Here is a 15660-nt window from a genome sequence, read left to right as displayed (position 1 = left end):
AGTGATTGATATCAGTTGTTGTGTTCTTTATTAGGAAATGGAATATTTAGAGATATTTATATATCAAGGTTTATTGAAAATTTATAAAAACAATAAGAAATAAATAAAATGAGAGTACCAAAAATAATCATATCTTTATTGATGAGAGCAATGTTTACTTGCATCTTTAAGGGGGAAACCTCCATATGAGCATAGCTTTGATTACAATATACTTCACCATACATCTCATTATGTTGCTTATACTTCCTTATATAGTTCTATCTATCTCATAGGAACTTTCTAGTAGGTAGAACCTTCTAGTAAGCCTTCTTACAATTATTGTTTTCACACTATATCTACTACATGGGCCTTATTATGAGTCACAAAACTACCATCTTTAAACATATTATTTTCCTTATTTTTAACCCATTTTTATTCACCCACAACCTTGGATTAGCATATTTTATGCTAATATGCAAGTTTTAAGCTGATGGTGTTTTCTAATGCATTTATTTAGTATTTAATTTGAATTGCCTATTAAACATTGTGTTATCACCAAAATCCAACCCTGATAGGTTGTTGATCAGGTAGACCTTGTATAACTCTTTCAAACCTACTTTAGGCTAAGGCTTAGCCTCCTCAGCCTGAGAGGGCTCTCTCAAAGGGTTAATGATTTTGATTAAAGATATGGATAGATGGCTAACTCTATCGTTTGTGATTGTATATGTTTATAGGTTGAAAGATGAAGGATGGCTACCATTGGGATATGGAGTCAAAGTATGTTTCAGTACCACAGCAAGATCAGCTTAACATGAAGTCAGGGCATAGAGAGTTTTTATACATCAACAAAACAAAGATACAATGCAAGGAAACACAGTTTATAAATACATGAAGGAAGTTAGAGCATCATTGATGAGTTCTAAGTAACATGCATTCATACCATTGCAAGTAAGTGAAAGAGGAAAGCCATGAGACAATATGACATTAAAAACTCTCTTTGAATCATGAGTAGTGAAGCCAAAACATTCTACCTAGCATGGAAGTCAAGGCATTATAGAGTTCAAGTGCAGAAATGCAAATATAAAACAGTGAAACACAGTTAGTTTATCTATGAAAGAAGTCAGAGCATCATTGATGAATTTTGAGTATCATAAGTAAAAACCACTACAATGTAAGTATTGGAAGATTCCATCAAAACAAGAACATACAAGAACTCTTCATGAATCTTGAGTTGTCTAAGTAGAAATTCTGCATTAGGTTAAAAATATACACAGTCTGCACATAGAGCAGCAGTTGAGCCAAAAAGTCTCAAACCTCTCTCTCTCTCATTCCACCTCTTGCTTCATATATAGCATTTACAATATGGATTCCCTCATCCCTCATCAAGAGAATTCGAATTTGCTATGAGTGACACCTATTCTAACCATAAAACAAACTATTAAATACAAATGACAGCTAACTAGCAGTCTTAGAGTCCTAATACAATTAGGAGTGTAACTCCTCATTATGATTACAACAACCTTATCTAAGAATTAAACATTCCTTTTGACACCTATAACTCCATGAATTCGAATTTGATGGTGCTCATAACCCTCCAGCTGGCCCTTGATGCCTCATCCTTTTACTGTTCCTGGAAACTAGGAGACTGTTCCTTGCTCTGTTCTGGCTGAAAAATAGGTGTTGGGACAGAGCTCGTATCTTCTCATACAAAATGTATTTTGAAAAAATGAAAGAGGATTTTGTGAACCAATCCGTGCTGAAAAAAAATGTCTCTTGTTTCTTTGAAATACCTTTCCTACTACCCAGAATATGTCTTTGAAAAACAGGTGTTAAACAGGAAAAGTATGTTTGTGAAAAACTGCACCTACAACAGTTTCGTAGCACAAGTTCAACCATAAATTCCTCCCACCTCAGAACGAATTTGAAGAAACTAAAAAAGGTTTTTGTATTTTAGTATGTTAGGAAGAAAAACCTCTTTCAGTTTCCAAAATCTGCTTTCAGTTGCTCAAGAGACCTTTTGGAAATTGACTAAAAATAATTTTTCTGCTGAAAAAAGGCTGCTTCAGTGATTTCATAGCGCAAAACTGGTTTTTTACACTGTCTGCGCTACGAAAACGTGGATTCGTAGCAAGTTTCAAAAAAATTTCAAAATGGCTAAACACATGACTTTCAAAACATGATATGAGATCCACAAAGTGTAAAACAAGGCTGTTGAGCTTTATTTGATGATGGAAATGAGACTCTAACCCTATGACTTAGACTCTAAAAACCATAAAAGCGACTTAACCACCATCTAACATTATGAATTAGGAACAAATGTAAAATGTAAACCTTGACACAAGCTTGACACATGGAAATAATGTGTGATGTGGGACCAATGACGGGCAAGAACGGAGTGTTGACCCTATTTGACCATACCAACAAGACTCTTTTCTAGATCTTAAACACTAAAACAACCATGGAAAGACTAGACCAAGACTAACACCAATCCTTTGGACTAGAACTGATGCTCTGAATTTAGAAATAATTTCTTAAGTGATAACACAATGTAAAAAGAGTGTATTCTTATTTATCTTTGTTTGCATGTTTTTGCATGCTCAAATATTGTTTACCATGGATCCATGACATCCTTTTATGGTAATTGTTTGCTAGGATCTTTTGTCTATACATGCAAGTTGTTAACACCTAATAACTGGGATTAGGTAAATCCATGTAAATATTGTAAATACAAAAATAAAGGGAATTGGAAGATGAAGAGACATTGGGAGATGAAACCCAATAGTCTCCCTCTCCATGTATATATCCATGTTCTATATTAATGCAAAAGAACAATCACATTTGTGCAGTTACTCCTAGCCTGACATGGTATCATAGCTAGCTCCCAAATCTATTTTTATGCTCCATGTAACTCCTCTCTCCCTTGACAAAAAATATGTCTTTGATTTCCAGCTCTGTGCACTGAATGCTCTGTGGATTCTCTACCTTATTAGCGGGCTGAGATCAGTTTGCATGTTGTTGGAATAGTTGTTTGTTGGACTACATACCACAACATTGTAATTGATACGATATCAATGTGCATTAGTTTTCTATGGCCATCGGCTTTGATGAAGTGGCTAGACTGGTATGAGTACTACAAATTTTAACAGAAGGAGCATCTTGAATTGTGATAATCGGTTGATGCTTTGTGCAATGTTTAATTTTTATGGCATGGTTATGAATTCAATATTGCACTCAATATTTTCTGCTACATTTGGTTGGTGCCTCCATGCATTGAGTTGGAGACTCTTCATCTGGGCGCTAGTCGAAACTCCTAAACGTTGGTCGAAATTCCTGTTGAGCAGTATGGTATGTTGTCTTGAAAATTTTGAAGGGTTGCTTTGATCTGCATTGAATAACACCTTTTTATGTGTTGTGTTATTGGATAAGTTTGTTAAGTTTTTCAAAAGCCCGTGATGTTAAGTTCTTAAATAAAAAAAGGTTGTGATACATGATATAATGGATTTTTAAAAGGGTCATAGATGTAATGATAAATTCATTGAACTCCTTTTAATGACCATATATGATCATTCATTTCCTTTTTTAAAATCCATATGTTTAAAAGGAATCAATGGTACAAGTGGTATGGATGAAGTGACATATAAAGTATGTTGAGTGGTTTTTAAAAGGTTTGGTATTAATGTGTGAGGTTAAGGTTTTATGAAGGTTATGGCATATATATTTTATGGAGTGATATGAGTATGTATGGAGTATATATTACATGTCATATATTATGAGTGATGAGTGTAGAATTTCCTGCAAATTCTCTACAAATCTACCTTTGAGATCTATGTAGAAATTGTTACTGTAGATTAACTCGATAATGCAATATACCAAAGCAAAATACTATAATATACTTCTACTATCAAACTTGCGGAAGCTTAAAGATCGAGTTGAATCAGAGCTGAACACATATAACCATAAGAAGAAGAATTAATGCACATGAAACACAGAAAAAACTCAGGGGAAAGCCTCAGCTAAAAACCCCACTATCTGTATTATCATACAAGGTGGAAATACATCAGAATTATACAAAGCCTTAGCTCTCACAGCTAGCCAGCTCTCAGTACAATCCTCCTGGATTCTCACAGGAAAACTTGGCTTCTCACAAGCCTTCTCCTCTGCCATCCAAGCTCATATTTCCTTTCACTGTTTCTCTTGGGTGATCCTCATGTTACCAAGTGGAAGACTAATCACTCACACTGATCCTACACCCTGTCAGAACTGCGCAATCCTTAAGGAACCTTACCTTGACTGCATGGATGAGTTTCCTTTATAGGAGAACACATGCAACTAATAGTAACCTATCCTTGACATTTAGCTCAACTGGGTCTTTCTCATAATAGACATGCATGAGTTTTTTATGAGAGAATCTTCAGTTATCTGGAGTACACTTATTGAGTGCATGCATGCATCAACTGACTGATAACTCACAATTAGTTCCTCAAATAGTTTGGAACTAATTTAACTGGACTAAACTCAGTAAACTAAGTTAACTAATTACAACTCAAATATAACTCAATCTTATCTCCTTAATTAAGGGATAATCTCCTTAATTTAAGGGATAACTCTTGCATGATTGCAGAAAGACTTCTAACTTGAATTTCACCAACTAATTAATTCAAACTAAATTAATCAATTATTTCCAAGCAACTAGTGAGACTAAATTCGAATTTAATTCACAATTTTAATTCAAAGACAAATTAAAATTGGAATTCCTGGATTCTATTTTTATCATTTCTTGTTGCTATTTTCAACACTCCATCTCAACAAGAAATGAATTCAACTTGATCCCGATCCTGAACTTTTGGAATGTTCTGCATGTAACAATTCTCTCTAGTGTTGTTTCTCCAGCAACTCCAAAAAAAAAAAACAAACAAACAAACATCCAACCTGAATCAGAATGATGCCTCTGTCATCAAAGTCTCTAACTACTATTGCCTCTGTCGACTGGAAACTCTGCGCTTCTACTGACTTAGCCTTTTTGCGCTGTTGTCAATCCTTCTCTGCGCTCTTCAGTATCTGACTACTCTAGCCTCTGTCACTTTGATCTCTACTACATCAATCCCACTGATTCCTCCCACTACTAGGTACTTTGGGCTCCTGTAGCAAGTTACGATCCATGAGATAAAACCTCTCAATGGACCCTGCCCAATTTTAGCCTTCTTGAGACTATCACTTCACATCGCCCCACCTCACACCTGGAGGTATGGATGCATGTGATCCCTCTGTTGACTTGGATCGAAATTCCCCCCTAATGGAGGTATCTACATGAGTGGATCTCTCCACTCGATCTCCTCTCGGCTTCTCCAATTGTGGCTCCTCCACAATTATTTGAGACTTCTTATGGGGCTGTATGTTGAGAGGTAATGCATTCTCCCTCTCAACCACCAAGTCTCTAACATTTGCCTTGCTCCTCAAGGCTTTGCATGCATCTTGAACCTCAAGAGCATACAGGTTCTTAACTCGTGAACCAATCTGTTTCACCTGTCTCGTGGTGATGTGTTTAAGGAATGCTTTTCCTTTACTAAAGACAACATCGTAGCCTTTTTCCTCCAACATCGTAACTGATACCAAGTTCTTCTTCAATCCATGCACATACTTCACATCTGTCAAGGTGATAGGAGGTCCATGCTCCCTCTAAAAAGCAATCGTGGCCACTCCTGAAACACTAAACCTTTTGTCGTCACCCATCTTTATGCGCATCTTGAGGTCTTTCTCCTCCAACGTACTGAATAAACTTTTATCGTCGGTCATGTGGAATGAGGCTCCACTGTCAAGATACCAACCACAACCCATCATTGATGACACCATGCATGTGATGAGAGTAAAGTCCATTTCTAACTAAGAGGCTAATGCTTCACCTTCCGATCCTTCTGAGGATCCCTTCTTGGACTTCTTCGATGGGAAATTAGTTGCATAATGTCCCATCTTGTGACAATTAAAGCATCTCACTTTAGACTTGTCACCCTTCTTCCCTCCCTGAGAAGAATTTGATTTAGAATGGGAATCCTTCCCCTTCCCTTTCCTTGCCTTACTTGCTAAGGCCATATTTTCTTCATCATCATCCTTGGATGAAGAACCATCTCGTGTTCTCCTCCTAATCTCCTCCTACATGAGATCCGACCACAGTCGTTCCCAATCCGGCAGTTTCTCCCTCCCATTCACAGAGTCCTGGTAGCTATTCTAGCTCTTTGGAAGGCTAAGGAGAGCGAAGGCTCACCATATCATCATCAGCAATAGTTATTCCCACACTGCTAATCTCATCTCGGCAAGTGGTGAGCTTGTTCAGATATCTAGAAATAGTGTCGCAGTTCTCCATCTTGATTCTTCGAAGCTTACCTTGAGCACCAATTTCCTCTGGTCGCTACTGTTCTGGTAGAGGTCCTTCAATGTCTTCCACATTGAATATGGAGTATCCTTCCCATGGAGACTCGAGACAATATGGTCTCGAACTCCCTCAAGGATGATCTATCTCACCCTCGCCACACACTTCTTCCACTCAGCCAACTCTTGTGCATTATTTGAACCTAGCTTTGGGATTTCTTGACCAATGAAATCCTTCAAGCCATTGTATTCTAATACAACCTCCATGCAATCTTTCCATGCTATGTAATTCGAGCTACCTTCCAAGGCATACTCGAGTCTCAAGCCATAGAAAGCCACGGCCAACCTTGAAGTATGACAAGAATTCGATTTGTACCTGCAGCCCTGAACTTCAAACTTCAAATTATCTTCTTTTTATATTGTTCATAGCTCTAATAAACTTGGCTCTGATACCATGTAGAATTTCCTGCAAATTCTCTACAAATCTACCTCTGAGATCTATGTAGAAAATCTGATTGTAGATTAACTCGATAATGCAATATACCAAAGCAAAATAATATAATCTACTTCTACTATCAAACTTGCGGAAGCTTAAAGATCGAGCTGAATCAGAGCTGAAAACATATAGCCATAAGAAGAAGAATCAATGCACATGAACCACATAAAATACTCATGGGAAAGCCTTAGCTAAAAACCCCACTATCTGTATTATCATACAAGGTGGAAATACATCAGAATTATACAAATCCTTAGCTCTCACAGCTAGCCAGCTCTTAGTACTCCTAGATCCACACAAGCAAACTTGGCTTCTCACAAGCCTTCTCCTCTGCCCTCCAAGCTCCTATTTCCTTGCGCAGTTTCTCCTGGTTGATCCTCCTGTTACCAAGAGGAAGACTAATCACTCACACTGATCCTACACCCTGTCAGAACTACGCAATCCTCAAGGAACCTTACCTTTAGTGCATGGATGAGTTTCCTTTATAAGAAAACACATGCAACTGATAGTAACCTATCCTTGACATTTAGCTCAACTGGGTCTTTCTCAGAATAGACATGCATGAGTTTCTGATGAGAGAATCTTTAGTTATCTAGAGTACACTTGTTAAGTGCATGCATGCATCAACTAACTGATAACTCACAATTAGTTCATCAGACAGTTTGGAACTAATTTAACTAGACTTAACTCAGTAAACTGAGTTAACTAATTACAAATCAAATATAATTCAATCTTATCTCCTTAATTAAGGGATAATCTCCTTAATTTAAGGGATAACTCTTGCATGACTGCAGAAAGACTTCTAACTTAAATTTCTCCAACTAATTAATTCAAACTGAATTAATCAATTATTTCCAAGTAGCTGGTGAGACTAAATTCGAATTTAATTCACAAATTTAATTCAAGGACAAATTAAAATTGGAATTCATGGATTCTATTTTTATCATTTCTTGTTGCTATATTCAACAATGAGTGGTGACATACTATGAGTGGTGATTCCTACATTTAAAGCTTTGCCTTTGTATATTGAATCAATCTTTTACCTAATAGAAGACATCAAGTAAGGTTGTGATTTTGATTTGAAATAAGGTAGTCTTTTTTATGATGAATTCACTCATATATATAGTGGGAGTAGTTCTCACTAGAAAAGAGAACTACCATGAGTAGTCCACAAATATAAAATACACCTTGATTTTCAATGAGTTGTGGAAAGGAGTTTGTGAAGGAGGAAACAATGCACCGGAAAAGCCCACTCCAGATAAGGAGCTTGTCATTTATGAAAACAAGAACAGAAAGGCTTGCGCCTTGATTGCAACATCAGTAAATGAAGAGGTGAGTCATCATATTTCTCCATTTTCAAATGCCTTTGAAGCCTTAAATATGTTGAAGGAATTGTATGACTCACACTTTGAAGTTGAAGTTGTTCAATTAATGATCAAGTTGTTCAATCCTAAGTTGAAAAATGATGAACCTCTTGCCTTAGCATCAGAAGTAATATGCATTATGCATGAGATAAAATCCACTAGTGTTGAAATAGATATTCCTCTCATAGCTTATTTCAAGGTGTTATATCCCACCTATTCACATTATCTTGAGTCAGTGCAAGCAAGTAGCAAACTTAAGGAGATTACCTTTGACTTCCTTGAGAAGAATTTTGTTGAAAGAGAGAATGATTTTGGGAAGAATTCAACTCCTCAATATTCTAAATAAGTTGTGTGCCTTGCACAAAAAGATAAGAATCATGCACAAGATTCTTCTATAAGAAGAGGTGGTCGAAGAGGAAGAGGAAGGAAGAATTTCGAGGCGGGGGGGTAGGAATTTCCAAGGAGAAAGGTATGATCTTCGTTGTATATGATGAAATAGAAATGGACATGATGCTTCCACATGTAAGTTGCCTTGGGACAGAATTGAGAAGGAAATAAATGAAGAAAAAGGTAAAATGCCTAGTAAAGGGAAAGGAAAAGCACCCGAGTCCGCCCATTACGTTTTGGCACATTGCAACATTGGAGTAACTGAAGACTTATTCAATGCTTCACTTGCTTCATGGAAAGATGTTTGGTTTCTTGATTCAGGAGCAACTTGCCACATGACTTTCAAAAGAGATTTCTTTGAATAATTCAATAACAATGTTGATGGAGAAGTATACTTTGTAGAAAATTCAAAACTCAATCCATGAAGGCTTGGCACCAACACGCTCAAATTACATAGACTTCCAAAATTTCTTCTACATGATGTTCTATACCCCCCGGATTTGAGGAGAAACTTGTTGTATTTGGTCCACATCTACTAGTAAGGACACTCCAATCACATATTTGATGGAAAGGTTGAGGTTAGAAAAGCATCAAATCACTCACTTGTCATGATTGGGATAACAGAAGAAATACTTTTGAAGTTGCAAGGAACCTTTGCTCGTGCACAAAACTTTCATACAATTATCACATGATGAAGGTACATTTGCATCAAGTCTTTTATGACATGCTAGATTTGGACACATGAACTATGAAAACCTCTGTTTGTTGAAGAAAAATGGTGTTACTAGTTTGTCAACTATTCCTAGAAAACTTAATAAGCAATGTGATGCTTGTATCGTAGGAAAGCACAATAAAAAATATTTTCATGATTCTCATTCTACAACACATAGAAAACTTGAACTTATTCATTTTGATTTATGTGGCCCAATGCCTGTTCCTTCTGCAATGGTAATAAATATATGATGACATTTATTGATGACTACACCAGAATGAGTTGGGTTTATTTATTGAAGAATAAATATGAATCTTTTGAAACATTCAAGAACTTTCATGTATGGATTGAAAATGATGCACAATCTCATATTGGATCTGTTCATACTGATAATGGAAAATAATATACATCAAATGAATTTTAAAACTATCTTTGCCAACATGGGATCAAACATCAAACAATTGTGCCTTATAATCCCCAACAGAGTAGCTGAAAGAATGAACAAAACAATTTTAAATATGGTACGTTCGATGCTGTTTTTCAAGAATGTTAAGTTGATGTTTTGGGATGATGTGGTTCTATGTGTTGTGTATATAAAGAATTGGAGTCCATCTCATGCTATCAAAAACAAGAGTCCCTATGAAATGTGGCATGGCTACATTCCTTCGTTGAGGCATCTCAATGTTTTCGGTTCCACCTGTTATGCCTTAATACCTAAGGAAAAAAGAAACAAACTCGGTGCAAGGAGTCACAAATGTGTCTTCTTGGGGTACTCAAATACCTCCAAAGGATATTGTCTCTATAATGAAGTGAATAAGAAGTTTATAATCTCTAGAGATATGATCTTTCTTGAATCTTCCAAGACTAAAAATGTTGTTGAGCAACAACTTGATCACTCGGATAGATTTGGACGTGCAAATTATTTTCAAGGGTTTGATAATGAGATTGCACATATTTAAGGGAGTATCCCTATACTGAATCAATTTGTGGAATCTTCTTCTGAAGCATTATATCCCCTGCATGAAGCCCTAGCCACTTATGACACTTTGAGTGATTTGATTGACAAAATTGGGAGACTAAATCTTGATTCAGCTCCATCTCAGTCAACTGAAAAACATGGGCCATCTCAGAAAGGTCCTCTAAAATCGCTGACAAATACAATTGAAAGTGTTCATCCCGATGAGGTTGCAAAGACAGGAACAAGAAGCTCAACTACATAGAATGGAGGTGATGTAGACCATCCTGATTCACTTGTTGATATGGATGTTTCTTATGATTTTGAATTGAATTTGTCTACAAATTTTGAACCAACTTCCTTCAAATAAGTAGCTTCTCATGATGAATGGAAAGAAGTGATGCAGAAATAATATGATGATTTGATAAATAATGAAACCTGAAATTTGGTTGATCCTCCATTGGGAAGCAAACCAATTGGCTACAAGTGGGTCTTCAAGAACAAGTATAAAGCAGATCGCTCACTTGACAAGCACAAAGCCAACATTGTGGTAAAAGGTTTTGCACAGAAAGAAGGGTTTGATTATGAGGAGCCTTTTTCCCCCATAAAAAAATGGGCTACCATCCACACACTCTTTGCCTTGATTGCTCAAAATGGCTAGAAAGTCCTTCAAATGGATGCAAAAGGTTTTTTCTTGAATGGAGATTTGAAAGAGATTATTTTTATGTCCCAACCAGAAGGATTTATTATGAAGGGTTAGGAACACAAAGTATGAAAGTTTGTAAAATCCGTGTATGGCATCAAGAAAGCACCGCAATCCTAGTACGAGAACTTAACTAAGTATCTTCTAAAACTTAATTTCAAACATTATGATCTTGATGATGCAGCTTTATTTGTCAAGAAATTTGGAAAAACAATTGTATATCTTGTGGTGTATTTAGATGATATTTTGATGACACGGAACAATGAGAACTACATTGCATCCATAAATAAGGAACTAAGAAAAGGTTTTAAAATGATAGATTTAGGTTATGTTCACTACTATCTTGGTATTGAAGTAATCCAACATCCAAAGTTTATATTCCTCTCTCAGAAGAAGTGCATTGGAGATATGTTGAACAGGTTTGGCATGGTTGAGTGAAATCCTTTGACTACTCTAATGGAATAGAACTTAAAGATCACATCCATTGAAGGAAAAGAATTTGAGGATGCAACAAAGTACCAACATCTCGTAGTAAGTCTCAACTACCCGACTACTACCAGACTAGACATTTCATTTTTTGTTGGAATCCTCTCCAGGTTTATGCAAAATCCTTGTGAGGGTCATTAATCTACTACAAAAAGAACTCTAAAGTACTTGAGGGAACTCAAGACTTTGGACTCAAATATACACAAGTGGATGAGTTCAGCTCGATTGGATACTCTTATTCAAATTTCAATGGAGATAAAGAAACTGGGGTATCTAGTTTAGGTTATATTATGAGTCTTGGATCAGGAGCTATCTCTTGGAGGTCACGCAAATAATCAGTTTCAACATATTCCAGCTCTGAGGTAGAATATGTGGCAGCAGCTAAAGCAACGAAGGAAATCTCAGGAAAATTCTGGAATATTTGTAGGAAAAGCAAGTGCATTTAAATCCTCTTTTGATTAACAACACTTCTGCAATAAAGTTGGCCAAGAACCCAAAGTTCCATGATCGAACTAAGCACATCAATACAAAATACCATCTAATTCAACATCATGTTGATTCCAAAACAATCCACCCATGACATTGTTCCACAAACGAGCAGATTGTAGATATCTTCACTAAATCACTTGGAAGGGAAAAGTTTGAAAGATTCAGAATGATGCTTGAACTCACCAACATCCCTTCAGATTAATGGGGGTGATGTTCCACAAATTTAGAATTACAACCATTTAGGAAAGTTAATAAATGATGAGATATATCATCTTAATTGATAGAGAGCTGATTTTTAGATACCCACACCTGCAAACATATTTTTCTATATATTTATGAGTTACAAATTCTTGAGAAGCCATAGCTCATGTAGATTATTCAATGGTGGATTGATAAAACTATATCATAACTAAATTCATCCTTGATACTTGGAGAAGAATTGTAACAACATTGAAAACAGGTTTTTCCATATTCATGGCTTAACAAATGTAATTATTGGTGTAACAAGTATCTTGGAACTATTTAATTATCAGTTCCTAAATTTAGCAAACTATTATAGCCATTTGAGAATATCTTATACTCAAATGGGTTGTCTATTTCAGCAAAGTTAATGTATAAAACATAATACCATATCCATTACAAAGGATAGGACTCTTAGATCACATAGCCCAAATGATCATGGCATTTCATATAAATTTTATGAGACCTTGCTCTAATATCAATTGTAGTTTTCATAGTTTCGTAGTGGTATGTAATTTTCTTTGAGATATGTTGTAGTTTCAATGCCCTATTTTTGGGAGGAAAAGCTCAATCCAATAGAACAAAGCATATGTATGAATTGGTATTCTTGTTTTATGTGTTTATTTATTTTTTTAGTTTCAATTATAATATTTTCAATTTTGCAAGTGTGATTTACTTTCTTGCAAGGTGTAGTGTGTTTTCATTTCTACAATAGCATTTCAATTATAAACTAGTTTATATCAATGTTTTCCAACAACGAGAACCATGATTTATGGAAATAGGAAGAACCTAAATCATGTAAGGTGATTTCTTGGTGACAACAGGGTTCCCATCAGAGTGATCATTGTTCAAGTACATGATCAGTATCGATAGTGATTGGGCTAGCTTTGGATTTATGTAGTGTGGTGATGCAATTTCCTTTTTAGGTAGAAGCATATTAGACAAACTAATGCAAGTTAAGAAATTGTGGCATGCAGATACAATGCAAGACACCTCACAAGTATATTATAAACTTTGGTTGATAGGAAAAAATGCACAAGTGTTCCTAGTCTAATAGAAAACATATAGAAACACTATCACCTTATTGATTATAAATGGCCTTAGTACATAGAAATATATTTATCTACTTAAAGGGGTTAGGCTAGAACCTAGACGGTTGTAGACACACCTTGTGTAGCTACATCATCTTAGAGCCCTTATTTTCTATGACATCACCTTGGAGCATGACATATGTACCTTTAGTGGAGTGCTTCACTTGTGTAGGATTACAAAATGTTTATTGTAGGTTGTTGGTAAGGGCTTGGGGCCACATTGTATTGTTGGCATCCTTACCTCCCATATATGTATAGGAAGGAGAGAGTTGTTCTCATATCATATTCACTCATCATTATTATTATAGTCTTGTGTATATATGTGACACATAGGAGGAGTGCACATTAGTCATTTACTATTTCTTATCTCTTCATTTATACTTGGTATCTCTTTCTCTCTCTATTAGAGTCGCTATGGTTTCATGATAATCTTGGAATATCTTGAATTCTAGGGGAATGGATTCATCCTTGGAGGTTTAGAAGTATGGTTTTGTGATAAAACCTTGGTGTGTATTTTTGAAGAGGAAGAAAATAAATGGGTATCTTACCTTGTAGGACTTGTTTGAGTGATTTCTGCATGTTGGAGCTCCTTAGTTGAGGTAGGGTTTCCATTGCTTTCCCTAGATGGGGATTTGTAAAGTTGAATGTTATGGTATGTACAACAACTCCATCTTGTGTAGATTAATGAAGCTTTCAACTATCCACAACTTATGTAAATTGTAGATTTGATTTCCAACCATGTTCTCCATGAATTGTAACTTACCTTGCTAGTTTGACATTGTTAATTTTTCTTTGCTATGATAATTTCATTTCTTCATTAACACGTTAAATTCACCCCATAACATCATAACATTATTCATATTTACATCATTATTCAACAACATATGCAACTATGTAGAAAGAACAATATCATTATCATCAACGCAGTGGAACATAAAGGAACAATAGAAGAAAAACACTCACACATAGAGACCAAGATTGGTCGGAGACCAGGGAAAAACCCACTATGGAGGAAACCTTTTCAAATTATTCCTCTTATTAGATTGTCATTGAATAATTCAGCAAAAGAGAGTAAATTGATCCATATATTCATCAATAAAAATATCCAGCAAAAATCAACTAAACAATATTCATGACATGAACCCAGCAATGTTAATACCCAAAACCATGCTTTAGAAACCTATTATGAATTGTCAATATTTGCGGTCAACTGCCGAAACCTGCAGTCAAAGGGAAAAAACTTCAGATAAATGAAAAACCAAACTTTAGGTCTCATTTGCATGGAAGAGGAGTCATGCGTTCGACTGGGAGGTTCCAGCCGCTCCCTTGAGCCTGTAAGCCAATGATTGCGATTGAAAGTATATTTTGTCAGGCTAGTGATTGTAACCCAAAACCATAGTTTCCAGTCACATGGAGGATGGAGATGTCCATGCAACTAAAAGGCTTCAGTCACATGGATGAGTCTACTGCGAACGACTGTAATTGAGATCTTTTTGTGTCATGCCTGCAATTGAGACCCAAAACCTTAAAACAAAATTGCAAGCTTTGGACCCTGCAATTTCTCCTTTGTGGGAAACAATTCTCTACGTATGAGCTTCAAACTTGTGCGAGCCAAAACAGGAGAAGAGAATAGAGGAATGTCTCATGATAATTTCCAAATGAGTTAAGGGTCACTTGTATTTATAACCTTCCAAGGGTGTCCAATTTGCTTTAGGGCCGACCTGATAAAATATGCGCATGTGGGCTTATAATTCCAAAAAATACTTTCCTTTATCTAAATTTGATGATATCTAGGTCGATTTTGGTCCTCTTAAAAAGAGGAATTGAATAAAATCATCATCTCCATCAAATGATTTTCCTAAAGTGGAATTTGGCCCTAGTTTCCCATTTTAACGCTCCCTCTCAACTAGGGAGAATTCGACCTGCATCATGTCATGGGTATCGTATCATCAAGTCATATCCAATCTAAAGTATCTCATCATCTTGTATCATCACTATTCCATCTCTTACTTATTCTTGCTTATCTCTTGATTGTCTCTGCTCATATGTTGAACATTCTCAAATCTAAAAGAAGAATAATTCAACATCGGAGGAGAAATAAATCTACCACCCTCTATCTAAATTAGTGAGCCACTACTACCACCCAGAATCTCTGCCAGCGAGGAGCCCAATGCTACCACCCAAGAAACATCAGTAGGGACCAAATCTACGACCTGCATTAACATCAAAGAGCCTATCTCAATCTGGACAACATCGGGGAGCCTAATCTCATGGGGGAGCTAAACATATACAACCCCATATCGAGCTATAGGTGATATATGGGAACACATCTCAACCCATCCTATTACTTATCGATCTTCCCAGTAATGACCCTCAAGATTAATGTGGTAGAACA

The sequence above is a fragment of the Pinus tabuliformis genome, chromosome J, assembly GCF_031772625.1.
Source record: "Pinus tabuliformis cultivar Carrire ecotype Pingquan chromosome J, CPIR1, whole genome shotgun sequence".
In the NCBI taxonomy this organism is placed as follows: domain Eukaryota; kingdom Viridiplantae; phylum Streptophyta; class Pinopsida; order Pinales; family Pinaceae; genus Pinus; species Pinus tabuliformis.
The sequence above is the reverse complement of the archived record's forward strand: the minus strand, read 5'-3'. Positions refer to the sequence as shown.